This window comes from Pogona vitticeps, chromosome 4 (assembly GCF_051106095.1).
Source record: "Pogona vitticeps strain Pit_001003342236 chromosome 4, PviZW2.1, whole genome shotgun sequence".
NCBI classification, from domain to species: domain Eukaryota; kingdom Metazoa; phylum Chordata; class Lepidosauria; order Squamata; family Agamidae; genus Pogona; species Pogona vitticeps.
In genome coordinates, this window is record NC_135786.1 from 218,972,529 (window position 1) to 218,986,165 (window position 13,637).

Here is a 13,637-nt window from a genome sequence, read left to right on the forward strand (position 1 = left end):
AAGCTGGTACAAGGCATTTCATGGTGGTGAGCATATCTGAACTGCTAGAGACAAAGCTGATCCAAAGAATATCCCAAGGGGAAGCTCTATGCAGAACAGGCTGAGCCCCAGACACCCCAGACATGAAAACCATCTACCATAGTGTCGCCTTCTTGCCATGACTCAATTTCCATTGATTGGCATCACCAAACTGCCAAGTCCAGACACTAATGCTTCCACCTCTCGAGTCACTTATTACAAGCAGATGTAAAGAAATCAAAGGGAGTTTGTTTGCATTGAACTAGGTTGATAGAGTACCTTTTCTCTTGCTAACAAAAGATTGTCTTTGCCGTAAGCATTTTATCTTTGGATGGGACTCCAATTCTTTTCATAGGTTATCACAAATATTTTCCAGCCTGTAAAGGAATCAAGCACTGGATTCTGAACAAATAGAGTTTGATTGTGTGAACTTAACTATGTTCCTCACAATTGAGTGTTGGTAAACCACAGCCTTTCTAGTTTATTATTCTGCTATCAAATCTAGGAGGAGCTAGATAGTTGCAGGCTATCAACCCAAAATAGCTCTGAAGTGTTGGCAAAGATATTCTTGTTGTGAAGTTACATAAAGTGCTCTTTGTGAGGTGTGGTTTTTTCCCCCTCCAAGCAACAAGTGCTAACTGACATACAACATGCAGGGGATGACAGCCCAGTTAAAAGGTAGCTTAAAACATAATTGAAAGGCAAGGAATTTTTGGCTGTTTGTAATATGTACTGCTTTGGCATTTGGAATGTAAAAAAAAAGGAGTAAGTTAGAGGATCCAAGCCAGACTTTTCATGAGATGGGCAAACCTCATATAACAGGTACATGTACAGTTTATGTATGTATGTATGTATGTATGTATGTATGTATGTATGTATGTATGTATGTATGTATGTATTTATTTATTTATTTATTTATTTATTTATTTATTTATTTATATGCCGCCCATCTAGACATAGTCTACTCTGGGCGGCTCACAACATATACAATAAAAACAATTTAAAATATACACAATTATTACATAGGTAAAACAAAGCAATATAAAATATAAATCATATCTATGTATGTACGTACGTACGTACGTACAGTGGTGTGCCGCATAGCGACGTTAATCTGTTCCAGGATTAACGTCACTATCCGGATTCGTCGCTATGCAGGGGGGAAAACACCATAGGGGAAAAACACACCGCTATGCGGGGAATCCTCCATCTGGCCGCCATTTTCGCTGCCCAGTAAGCGAGGGCAGGGCGCGAAAATGCTGTGGGCAGCCATTTTGGAACCGCCGATCAGCTGTTTTAAAAACATCGCAATGCGATAATCGGTAAGCGAAACGCTTACCCGTCATCATAATGCGATGTTTTTCCTATTAAAACATTGCAATGTGATCGCATTAGCAATCGCAAAAAAAGGTGTCGCTATGCGGCTTCGTCGTTAAACGGTGCGCTCGTTAAGCGAGGCACCACTGTATGTATAGGTATAGGTATAGGTATAGGTAGGTAGGTGTGTATATGTATATGTATATGTATATATGTATATAAAGACACAAAGCTTCACATTTCAGTGGCATAATCTTTTCAACCTGAAGAAATTTGAACCACTGAAAGCGAAAGAGAGAGGTAATAAAAGCAAATGAAAGTTCCTGCAGGAGTAATATTGCATAAACAGCCTGGGAAATCCCTCTGAACTTTAATTGCAAACCTCCTAGTTCACCTGATATTTTTATTCTCCAAACAAGCAACCCTGGACATTTTTAGCCAAGTATTTATCAAGTGTTACAAAGGTGCCAAGAAGCAGGGTAGAGAAGGGGTGGGGGTTGAGAATTTTGATTATAACGTGTATTCTCATAACATCAACAGAGTAAGGAGATATTGGTTAGCAGAGGTACTTATGACACTATGACACTGGGAGAATAAAACCAACAACTTAGTCTATTTACATATATACATAGAGAATAGATATTCCTCTGGCAGCATAACATGACATGAAGCGACACACAGCATAGGAAAAAGGGATCTGACTTACAGCAGATGTTCATTTTACACATGACTTATGTACAGTTTTGTGACCAATCAGAAAATGCATTACTTGATTTTCTGTTACACCAAGTTTCATCATATACACAGCTGTACAACATTAATCATTGACTCCCACACCTGAATACAATCAGGATTCAGGTGTGGGTATCAGGTGTGGGTATTTTACTCAGGTAGAATCAGCCATTTTACCTTTAACTATACAACATTAATATTTAAAGCATTTTCATATCAAAATCTCAACAGAGGGGAGGGGCAGCTGACCGTTGGTCCAGATAGGTGGGATAAAAATCGAACAAACAAACAAAGAAACAAACAAAGAAACAAACAAACAAACAAACAAACAAACAAATAAATAATCTCTCAAGCCTTCTCAGCCCAGGCTCAGATTTGCAATTTTGTTACGAAGTTAGGCCAGTGTCGTTGTCAGTCCTAAGTACTTTTCAACATTCCTAGGCTGGAAGGGGTTGGATTCAGGACAGATTCAGGTGACTTAATATCAGCTCAACTAGCCCTCAACCACCTTGGCTAAGTTAGGATTGCAATGCTAGATTGGCATGCATAAATGCCTTGATCTAAGGAAATTTTAGTGCTTTGTTTGTTTGTTTTTGTTTGTTTGTTTTTGAAAAGGAAGTGATGATCTTTGTATATTTTTCTAAAATATGGCAGAGAGAACTGGAGAGTTTTTATTTATTGGATTTCTATCCTGCCCATCTAGACCAAAGGTCTCCTCTTTAGAAAGTAAATGTGAGCGAAAGTGAAATTGACATATTTATGGCTCTCCACCTCCTGTGGATGGCTTTTAGCATTTAAATCTTAAAAGTCTAGCTTTGAATTCCTTTGTTTTGGTCCATTTTTAAGGTTTCAAATTTGAGTTGACATTCCTTTTTTTCCCCTTCAGCAGCTGCACAGCAGAAAAATAAAAGCAGAGCTTTTGAGATGACTTACTTTTTTGCAACACCACTACAAGAATAATCTTGACGGCTATGCCAGCTTTTGGACTACAGCTGGGTGCTGTAGTCCAAAAGAAAAATGCAAGTAAAAAACTTTCTAAAATCTGAAAAAGAATATGATCCCCTCCATATTTGGAATAGCAGCGTCTAATAAATTTAGCTAGTGTAATTGAGTGGATTTAAATCCTGGACACCCACCTCTGCCCATTTCCATCTCAGCATGAAGACATCTGTGTTTGCACAACACTGGCAGACCAAAAGTGAATAAATGAGGAACAAGGGGGGGAGAGAGAATGGGGCATGTGCTTGGCCAATCGTGCCATTTGGAGCAAAGTAGAAAGTGAAGCATTGTGATTTGCAAGCCTTCTTGTTCCGCATGTCCTGGTAACAGTACTCAAAGCCCTAAATGGTTTCATGTAGGAGGGGAAGTCTTTCAGACATTGTAGGAACAGCATGGGGTCTGCAAAAACCTTCCCATGTGTAATCTCATGTGTCATTCTGGGCAGAATTAAAAGTGCTGTTCTAACCTATAAAGCCCTAAATGGTTTGACTCCAAGCTATCTGAAGGATTGTGTCTCCTTTTATGAGCCTGTTTGCTTAAGATTATCAGGAGAGGCCTTTATCTCAGTCCCACCACCTTCACAGGTGTGTTTGGTGGTGACACAGGAGAGGGCCTTCTCTGTTACTGCTCTCAAACTCTGGAACTCCCTCCTATTGGAGGCCCGACTGGCCTCATCTTTGCTGTCCTTTTCCAAGCAGACAATGACCGTTTGCTTCGGGCAAACTTTCCCTTCATGTCCGGCTGCTTCAATGAGGTTCTTAAATGGATTGTTGCACCTTACTGCTTTGAATGTATTTTTGGTGTTGCTTTTGTTCACCAGTTTTTTAAGTGCGGTAATTGATCCTTTTCAGCCAACAATTTTTAAAAAATCTTGACACTAGTTTACCATATTACCTTGTTAATTAGGTACCACTCTCACACACAAAAATGTGTTTTCATGCAGTTCTCTCCGAGATCCCCCACCCCCAATCTGGGGAAGTATAACAATTTCTGAAACTGCATCTGATAGACTACAAGACTCTCCAAAATTGCCCATGTTAATTTAAAGTATTTCTCTGCAGCCATGTATCTGAATGTATCTTATTGGTTTACAAGAGCCATTAACCTGGATTTTGGGTAATTCTCCATTTACCTCGATCCCCCTCTTGCCTCTTTTGACAGCTGATTTAGAAGCAATTTCAGCCTCTTTCCCAAGTCTTACCTGGCCTACCAATGCACACCCTGAGAAATCACAGTGGCCTGTTCCAATGAATCTAGACATTTCATGGAGTGGACTGGCCTGCAGTAGCGATCCTTCCTGGGAGTCATAATTCTACAAAATCTGAACCACACTGTTCCTCTTCTTGTTGCAGATGAAAACATGCACTTTTCCTTTGAATTATATCCCCTCTGTTCATCGGACTGAAATATAATAAAAGAAATAAATAATAAATAATTCTTACAAGGGCAGGGAAAAAAAGTTTTCCCTGCTTTGAACTTGTAATTCATTGACGGCTCTTTCAGAAGAAGAGATAACTACTGAATGAATTAGAGTCTGTTCTGTAGGTAAGCCCTTCTGCATGTTACCCCATCTTTCATGCAGATAAGATTGGACTATCTTGTTGTTCTTTAATCTCTGACATGATAGGTGGATCACATTTATTTAGACCACAGAAATGCCTTCCAGCAGGACAAAGAGAATTCATTACATAGAAATCAAATGTCTTTTATGTGCTTTCTAAATTGACCAGACTTCTACAATTCTGTCTGTATATTATTACCTAGTCACTTGCCTTCTACTGTTTTACGATGTTATACGACCAGATATTTACATCATCCTGTCTATTAGGATGCATACTTCCTGGCGGGGTGCTTCTTTCCGTGAACATCATGAATGGATTGCATTTGCTCATTCTATGGAATAAATTGAAGCACAGCACACCACTAGGGAGAAAGCAAAACCAGTGTTCTTCGTGCTAGAACAATTAAAAAGGTGCAAATGTAACCTGCTTACTTTCAGAACAACTGAGATTTAACTGCTGTTTCCATGTATCTTGGGGGAGGGAGCGAAATTCAGAATTTTTAAATGGGTTAGATCAGTGGTTCTTAACGTGGGGGCGATTTCATTTTTCAGGGGGGCAGTAGAATAAAAAGGGGCGGCATGGGGGCAGTGGAAGCAAGCCAAACCTGTGAAGGCAGCTGCAGCCACAGTGCTGGCAGTGGATCCGTTGCTGCCACCGCCAGACGATCCAGCTCTTTCTGCCTGCCGCATCTCGCCTTTCTCCCTTAGGGGAGCACTGAGTGTGGATTGGGTGGAAGGAAAGGGTCTCTCGGGTCCCGTCCTCACCCGGTGAAGTGCTGCCTCGCACCCGGGTGGGGAGGGGATACGAACCCCTTTTGCCCGTTCTGCCTTCCCGCCTACCTTCCCACCCATTGCAAGGGAAACGCGGAGAGGAATGGGTCGGTTTGGGGTGGCATGACAGGATTTCTAAGGGACGGGGCTGGCTCAGGTCCATCCTAGGTGGGTGGGAATTCGGCAGCTTTTTTGGCTTTTCTTGTTGTCCTGTTGTGGGTGGCTGGCTGTCAGGGTGGAAGAGGAGAAGGGGACAACAGAGGATGAGATGGTTGGACAGCGTCATTGAAGCTACCAACATGAATTTGACCCAACTCCAGGAGGCAGTGGAATACAGGAGGGCCTGGTGTGCTCTGGTCTATGGGGTCACAAAGAGTCAGACATGACTAAACGACTAAACAACAACAATGAAGACTAAGACTTTTGGTGAAACTAGAATGGGCCATTAATACATAGTCCTGGCTATGTTTTCATCAGGATGTGGCCAGAAGCCATGGAGACATATTGTTTTTATTTGCCACCCTTTAGGCACATTTAAGTGTCAGAGGTAGTTTGTGGAAGATAAAGTGAAGGTTTTATCAAGCTGCATTTTCGAGCTTTGGAATACACAGGCTTGTGTCCAGTAAGGATCATCTTGCTGGTGGAAGGAGAAATTAGGCTGCTTCCCTACCCCAATTTTCTTTCTCCTGTGCTGTCCTCATTCTCCATTGCCAGCACACCAAGCTCAGTTACCAAACTCACACTTAACAGCAGATCTGAAGTGGTCTGCAAGAGGGAGGGGCATCACTGAAAACTGTCTCTTTCCCTCTTCTGAAAGGGACAGTGCCTTCTATCAGTGGAGTGACTTCCACTGGATAAAAACCTCAGCACCCTTTTTTCATTTTCATCTTTTGTGTTTTGCCATTGATTGATTAGGCATCCTTCAGTCTTGAGAGACTATGGTAACGTGCTCTGCATGGAGGACTTGGAACAGAATCTAGTGTGGCTGAGAAGGCCAATTCGAGAGTGACCATCCCTTCCACACTGCAGATAAATACAATCTGTCCCCTGTCCAGCTCCCTGATTTTGCTGGTTTCAGGACTGCCTCTTTGCCTTGGCCTGCTGGACAAGGGTCTCTTCAAATTGGGAGAGGCCATGATGCACTGCCTGCCTCCAGGCTGAATGGTCAGATGTCAGGGTTTACCATCTGTTGAGGTCCATTCCTAAGGCCTTCAGATCCCGCTTGCAGATATCCTTATATCGCAGCTGGGGTGATTTCGCTGCACTAATTCTCCATACAGGAGATCTTTTGGAATCCGATATCAAAGGGAGCTGATGTTGAGCCATCAAAAACTATGATGCCCTGCCTTCCGTCATGAAAGGACCTGATGATGTTAAGGAGTCGAGGTGGACATCCAGTCTTGGAAAGTATTTTAAAAAGGCCATCCCTGCTAATCAAATCTTTATAGTGTGCATGAATATATATTTTCCTCAAAGCTTAATTTAATTTCAGAGTTTTCGTCTTGAAAATTTATTTCTTACACTGTGGTTTGTTTTCATGCCCTTTTTATATTTCTTTTTGCGTCTTAAAATTCACTTGTAATTAAATCATTAAATGTTATTTTTTGGGCATTTCATTTTCTTCTAATTGAATTTTATTTTCAGGAGTCATTGGATTTAAGTGTCTTTCTTGAATAAATAAATAAATAAATAAATAAATAAATAAATAAATAAATAAATAAATAAATAAATAAATAAATAAATAAATAAATAAATAAATATTGCCGTGGGGAGGGGGGGCAGTGATAACGTCCTCAATGGCCCAAGGGGTGTTTCTTTCAAAAAGGTTAAGAACCACTGGGTTAGATCACTGTTTTGAAAAAGTTGGTTGATTCATTGGGACCCTCTAATTTAAGAAAATAAGTAAATGCCCTTGGTACTAGTTTACACTGATGTAAGCCTAAAGGTTTACACAATGTCAGTATATTAAGAGCAGCAATGAAAGTAGACATATCTCATGAGATAACAACCACCCTAACACAAATCTTCCCCAAACCTAGATGTGTGGTAATCATTCAGAGACTAAAACAAGAGGACACACTTGTTTCTTAATTACTTTTTCAGAACGTGGAAAAGGGTTTTGGACCACAGCCTTAAAGAATGCCCCACCCAGGATAGCCACTTGAAAAGACAACAATGCTGGGAAAAGTGCAAGACCTAAAGGAAGACCTAATATGAGAGGGATTGGCATAATAAAGGAAACAATGGCCTCTAGTTCGCAAAGCTGAGCAGGCTTGTTAATGACAGGACCTCTTAGAGATCACTAATTCATAGGACTGCTGTAAATTGGAAATGACTAGATAGTGTTTAACAATATGCCCATTAAGGAACTTTTCTAAACTCTAGACATGTTCATATATGCATTAGAATAGGATCTGAGACTATGCATTGGATAATGCTCGGTTTTCCTATGAAATGGACATTGAGCTATTTTCTCAAAATGCTTACACATATACAGACACACAATAGCATATTTTATGAGCCTTGTGGTGCACTGGTTAAACTGCAGTACTACAGCCAAAACTCTGCTCATGAAACACATTCAACCAGTTTGAGGTTGACTCAGCCTTCCCTCCTTTGAAGGTCAGTAAATTGAGTACCTAGCTTGCTGAGTGGGTGGGGGACAATGTATAGCCTGCAGAATTAAACTGTACACGGCCCACAGAGTGCTTTAGGTGCTATGGAGCAGAATATAAGCAGCATGTTGTTTTTTTTTAAAGCAAACTCAAATGAAAGTCCTATACCAACAGCAGCTGCCTGTATTTTGTAGCAATATATTTTGCAAAACCACATGTTCTTCTCATACCTCCTGCTGTGCTTTCACCAGGCCTGCTCTCTGTTTCAGATGATCTGTCAGTCAATGTTCCCTTTCAAGTTCATGATGCTTTTCGATTGCAGGAAATAAATCCTAAAACACATGATACACATTAATTCACAATGTGATTCAGACAGAAATATAGCAGCTTGCCTACTTTATCGAAAGACTGCCATGGTTTATTTCATTGGTTTCATTATTTCATTTAAGACACCAGCTCTGTTTATATATCCTCTGGCTTTTTAAAAATTCAGATATAGACTCTCCAAACAAGGAAATAGTGGAAAGTTTATTTCTCTATATCAGTATGTTTCCTGCTGTTCTTGTACTTACAAAATACACAAAAAAGGCTATTAGACCAAAAAAGAGATAAAAACAAAATACCAGACTTTAAAATCTGCTATATTTTAATGTGAGCTTTCATGGATCAAGTCTACTTCCTCAGATATAAGAGTGAGACCATGTGATAATCATGTTTGTACATGGCCCCACAACCAGGTGGGGATATAGATAATGGACAATGTGATAATGGTTTGTTAGCGACGGAATAGGCTAGCAGGCTATGAATAATTTCAGTTATCATTCTACAAGGTAACAATAGGCTAGTTGACATGAGTGGAAAACTAGGAATCAATGTAGCATTTCATACCTGGAAATGATTTAAAACACTTGATTGATATTACGTCCTGTTGAGTGGGTCTCTAGCATCTTCTTATACCTGGACATTCTGCATGACTTGAAAGCTTCTGTTTTTTAAAAACCTAAAAAACAAGGCTTAAAATGGAAACAGCTGAAATAATAAGATAATCTAGAACTGCATGGATCATTAAGTCCAGCCCCTGTCAATGACACACAGTGGAGAATTGAACTCTGCAGCCAGATACCTAAACCATGAGCTATCCAGAAATTCAGGCATATAAGGATGCTAGAGACCTTTTCTTGGGGAAAAGTTGTGGGTATAAATCTAAAATATGAGACAACCAATGTAATACTGTATATTGGTTAGAGTGATGGACATAGGAAACCCATGGTCAAATCCTTGCTGGACCATTGAAACTCACAAGGATATGTATTTCACATACATTAAAAATCCTAGTAGAATTGCTATTAGAAGTCAGTAGGGTTACTATTACAGGTAAGATGTGATGACAGCACATAGTAGCAGTGACATAAATAAAAGGGGGTGGCTCATGGACAGGTCAAAGAAGCACCTTACCAGAAATAAAGAAGTGGAAGGGGACTGCTGTTCCACTCCTAAGCTATACACGTAAATCACATGAATAAATAACATTCTAAAAGACGGCCAAGGGGAACAAACAGCATAATAAAAGCAGCCAGTGGCAACAGATAAAACTGAAAATGTACGTAAAAGATATCCATCCAATAAAACAAATGCCTGCCTAAACACGAAGGGCTTTTCCATATGTTGAAGCACCATCACAGAGGATTTCCAATTCGCTCCTTGGAACAAAGTGTTCCACAATTTATATGTACTATAGAAGATAATTATTTCTTTAGAAATTACCTTTGGATTCCTTCTCCACAATACAGGGCATGACAAACACAATAGGAGTCAAAGAGCAAACATTTCATGTATATCTTATTCAAATCCCAGAAAGCTTTGAGAATTGTCTGAGAGAAATGTGACACCAGAAAGAAGCCAGCCTTTTCCCATTGAGCATTAAGACTGTATCCAGAATAGTCTACTGAAGTCTGGGCACCACATTATGAAGGACATTAGAAAGTTGGAGGAGGTGGAAAGAACTGATTAAGTTCCAAAGCAAATTGAAGAGAGCTGAGTATGCTTGGCAAATGGGTGGGATTTAGTGGTTATCTAAAAATATCTAAAAGGATGTGGTCTGCAAAAAAGGAAAAGGTGGTATCTATTGAATCATGCATAGACCTTCTGAGCAGGAGATGAACAAGGAGATAATTCCCCAAAGAAAATAACAGGAAAACACTGCAGTCTTTTGCTGGATGTTTTTGCCCATCCCTTCCTCTCAGTGGGTGGCTTACATAAGCAGGGCCTGCTTCCACAGGAGCTGATGTAGCTAAGTTCTCATTCATATTAAAGGTTCAATACATGGTGGCAGGGGGTATATGAGTCCAAGGCTTGTTTCCATGCTTTTTGCTGAGTCATAGGGCAAAAAATATGGAACCTCCACCCCATGAGCCATATCCAAATGTGAGTGGGTCGCCTCTGGTACTCTGGGTGTGCCATCTGCTTTTGTCCCATGTCCCCAGGCAGCCTGTTGGAGATACCTTCTGTTGGGTCTCAGGAGGGTGCTGAGGCTGGTTGAGCCAGCCCAGGGTGAGGAGGAAGAGCCTTGTGATGAGAACCACCTGTGTAAGGAGGCAGGGTCAGACCTTTGTAGCCACCTATAAGGAATAAAGGTGGGAGAAGTGGAGCAAGTGGAAGAGGCTGAGGTAAAGAAGGAGGAGCTGGTGGCAGGCAAAGGAGGGAAGATGGAGACTAGCCTTATAGAGTCAGAAGATGGTGTGGAGGTAATGCCATAGAGAAGTCAGAGTCAGCCCTGTATGCAAATATGATCTGTGACTACACCAACATCAAAGATCCCTGGACTGGAGTGCTGGACCAGATGTGGTTACCTCAAGGAAGAGGTTGTGGTGGGTGCGTGTGTGTGCTTGTCTGGCTACAGCCCACCACCTCTTGCCATTGGAGGCAGTGGCTGCTGTGAGACTGACAGACCCCTATCCCAACGCAAAGAAGGCATTGGAGATGCATGCACCATTGACAAGGGAATGGCACTGTTATCTTCGGTCAGAAATGAGTGATACAAATGGTATTTTCCAGTTCTGAGGAGTTCTTTTCCAGCCCTAAGCCAATAATGTGTCTCTCCTCAATTAAGGCTCAGAGACAAAATTACAAGACAACAAAAAATTACTGAAGTTCTCTTACTTCCTTTAAACTGACAAAGATCCTTTCCCAGTGTGGGAGATGAATTGTCTTAAGAATTTGTGAGGGACAATATATGGCCTAGTTTGATTCAAATATAAAACATTTTATCTGGCAGCTGGTAAAGAGGATTTAAGAGCTGATTCAAGGTTTCTTTATTCTATTAATGCATACTATTTTTAGTACTACATTCATCATATTAAACTGGATGTCATTTCTGACGTTTCGTGATTAATAAAGCTCAGCAGGTGTAAACCTGTGAAACCATTAAATTATTTGGAAATGATACAAAGATAACATTATAGGCTAATGAACAGATATGTGCTGTTGATAATGGGGTGTGGGGGTGACAATGCATTGTAATATATTTATTTATTATTTATTTAAAATATTTTACCTCACATTTCTTCTTAAAAAGATCCAAGGTGGCTCACAGCATTAAAAGACAATATTTAAATCCAAAAACAAATACTACAAAGGACCAAATATTACACTATAACACAGTAAACAACAAGTATACACTATAGTACTTACAGGTCTGTGCATATACAGAATGTGTGTATGTACATAGAGGTGTGTTTATGTATACATACACATATTATACACACATTGTCACAAATAAAGGATATTAATAAAGCTACTAACTTTATTTTTAAACTTGTATTCATGACCAAATATCATGACCAGTATTTCTCAGACCAACATATACAAAGTCCCTCTTCATTAATTATTATTATTCTTTAGACAAAATTGTGCCATTAGCCACATCTAAAGCATAGGAAATTCACAAATTGTTGTGGCTTGCAACCAAAAAAAAAACAAAACCCAAAATAGCAAAAGTCTGATAATTTAAAATATTGTTTTTCTTTCATATCCTGGAAGGAACACTTCACCAAATGGCTGAGTGAGAACTGCTTTACAAACTGAAAGAAGGATGTGTTAAATTCAAAAGGAAACATGAGTCATGTTTTGAAAATGAAAAAAGGAAAGTCAAGGACAAAAAAGACATTCCCTATGCCCTCCCTCCCTCGTGTGATCTTACAAGCGCTACGTGCCACTATAATGTATGCCATGCTAGCTCCCCACCACTGCTTGGCAGTGGTCAAGTGTGGGATGAGTGGAGAAGGCCTTATCCAATTTGTGCTCTGGATTCTTAAAGCTGCAGTGGGGCTGAGGCCATTATCAGTTAGTGGAGATGCAAGCCAGACACATCATAGCTGCCAAGTTTGGCCTACCACACACTTCCCGTTTTGCATATGACCCAGAGGTTTCCTGTCTTTTGCCTGTCTCTTGTACAACATCAGTTATACAGGCCAGCCAAGGTCTCACCTCAGGTATGAAATGGCTTCCCATTCATGAGAAATAGTAGTGAATTTTAAGCAACAAGTCAGAATTTCTCTGGAACAATTTCTCCTCCTCTCTGTGTACCAGGGAATGGTTTGGTTTCTATGCATCCCTGTATGTGGTACTTGCTTGCTAACTTGTGGCTAGTACATGCATCACCAAAGACGAAGCATAGTTGTTCCAAGGCGTCCAGCAAACTTAAAGCACATGCTTTTATCAGAGGCTATTCCTTGCAGGAATGTGCTAAACATGCCTATTACAACTACTGTATCTTGTTATCATAGAGGGATGTGGTTGCACTGCAGATTAAACAGCAGAAGCCTCTGTGCTGCAAGGTCAGAAGACCAGCAGTCATAAGACCATCCACGTGACAGATCTAATCCTGTCATTTGTCCCAGCTCCTGCCGATCTAGCAGTTCGAAAGCATGTAAAAAATGTGAGTAGACAATAAGTACCACCGCGGTGAGAAGGCAAAGGCGTTCCATGTCTAGTCGTGCTGGCCACATGACTATGGAAACTGTCTACGGACAAACAATGGCTCTATGGGGGATAAGCACCACGACCTAGAGTCGGATACACTTTACCTATCTTGTTATCATAATGGTGCATAGCCACTCCAGATCTTTGAATTTAGCTGTTCACAATACTAGCATCTTCTTTGAAACTGAGAATAGATTCAGTTTTACAGTTTTGCATCCATCTCTGTGAATAGAAGCAATTCTTAGTTACGTCTAGCAAAGTGCAAGGGGAAAACAGACTGTTTTCATTTCAGGTTCTTTCATGGGGCTCCTCTTTCATTTTCAGGTCCTTTTGTGCATCTAGTCTTTCAGCATACCTGAAAGGGCCCAGATCTTTTGTGTACACCTCCATTTTAGTTTTCCTTATTCAGGGTTCTGACACTTGACCAAGTTAAGCCCTACATAGTAAAAAACACTCCAAAAATCAGGATCAAAGCAGCCGACAGTTATATCTCCTACAAAAGCAGACAACACAGCAACGGTGTCTGAGAAACAACAAGCATCATCAGACCCAAACAGAAAGCACTTTACATCGCCTCACATCCTAGTCAGGTGTAATGCAGCTAGAAAATGATTACAGAGGTATTAAGGGGTGATCAACAAAGG

At 40.5% G+C, this 13,637-nt stretch overlaps 1 long non-coding RNA gene across 1 annotated transcript; it reads right to left on the reverse strand.

Moving 5' to 3' along the window:
• Positions 1–1,828: 1,828 nt before the first annotated feature.
• Positions 1,829–8,437, reverse strand: LOC144589305 (uncharacterized). The gene is made up of 2 exons (XR_013545358.1): positions 8,244–8,437; positions 1,829–4,467 (listed from the first exon to the last, which is right to left on the reverse strand). It is a non-coding gene; the product is annotated as an uncharacterized LOC144589305 (long non-coding RNA).
• Positions 8,438–13,637: the final 5,200 nt, after the last annotated feature.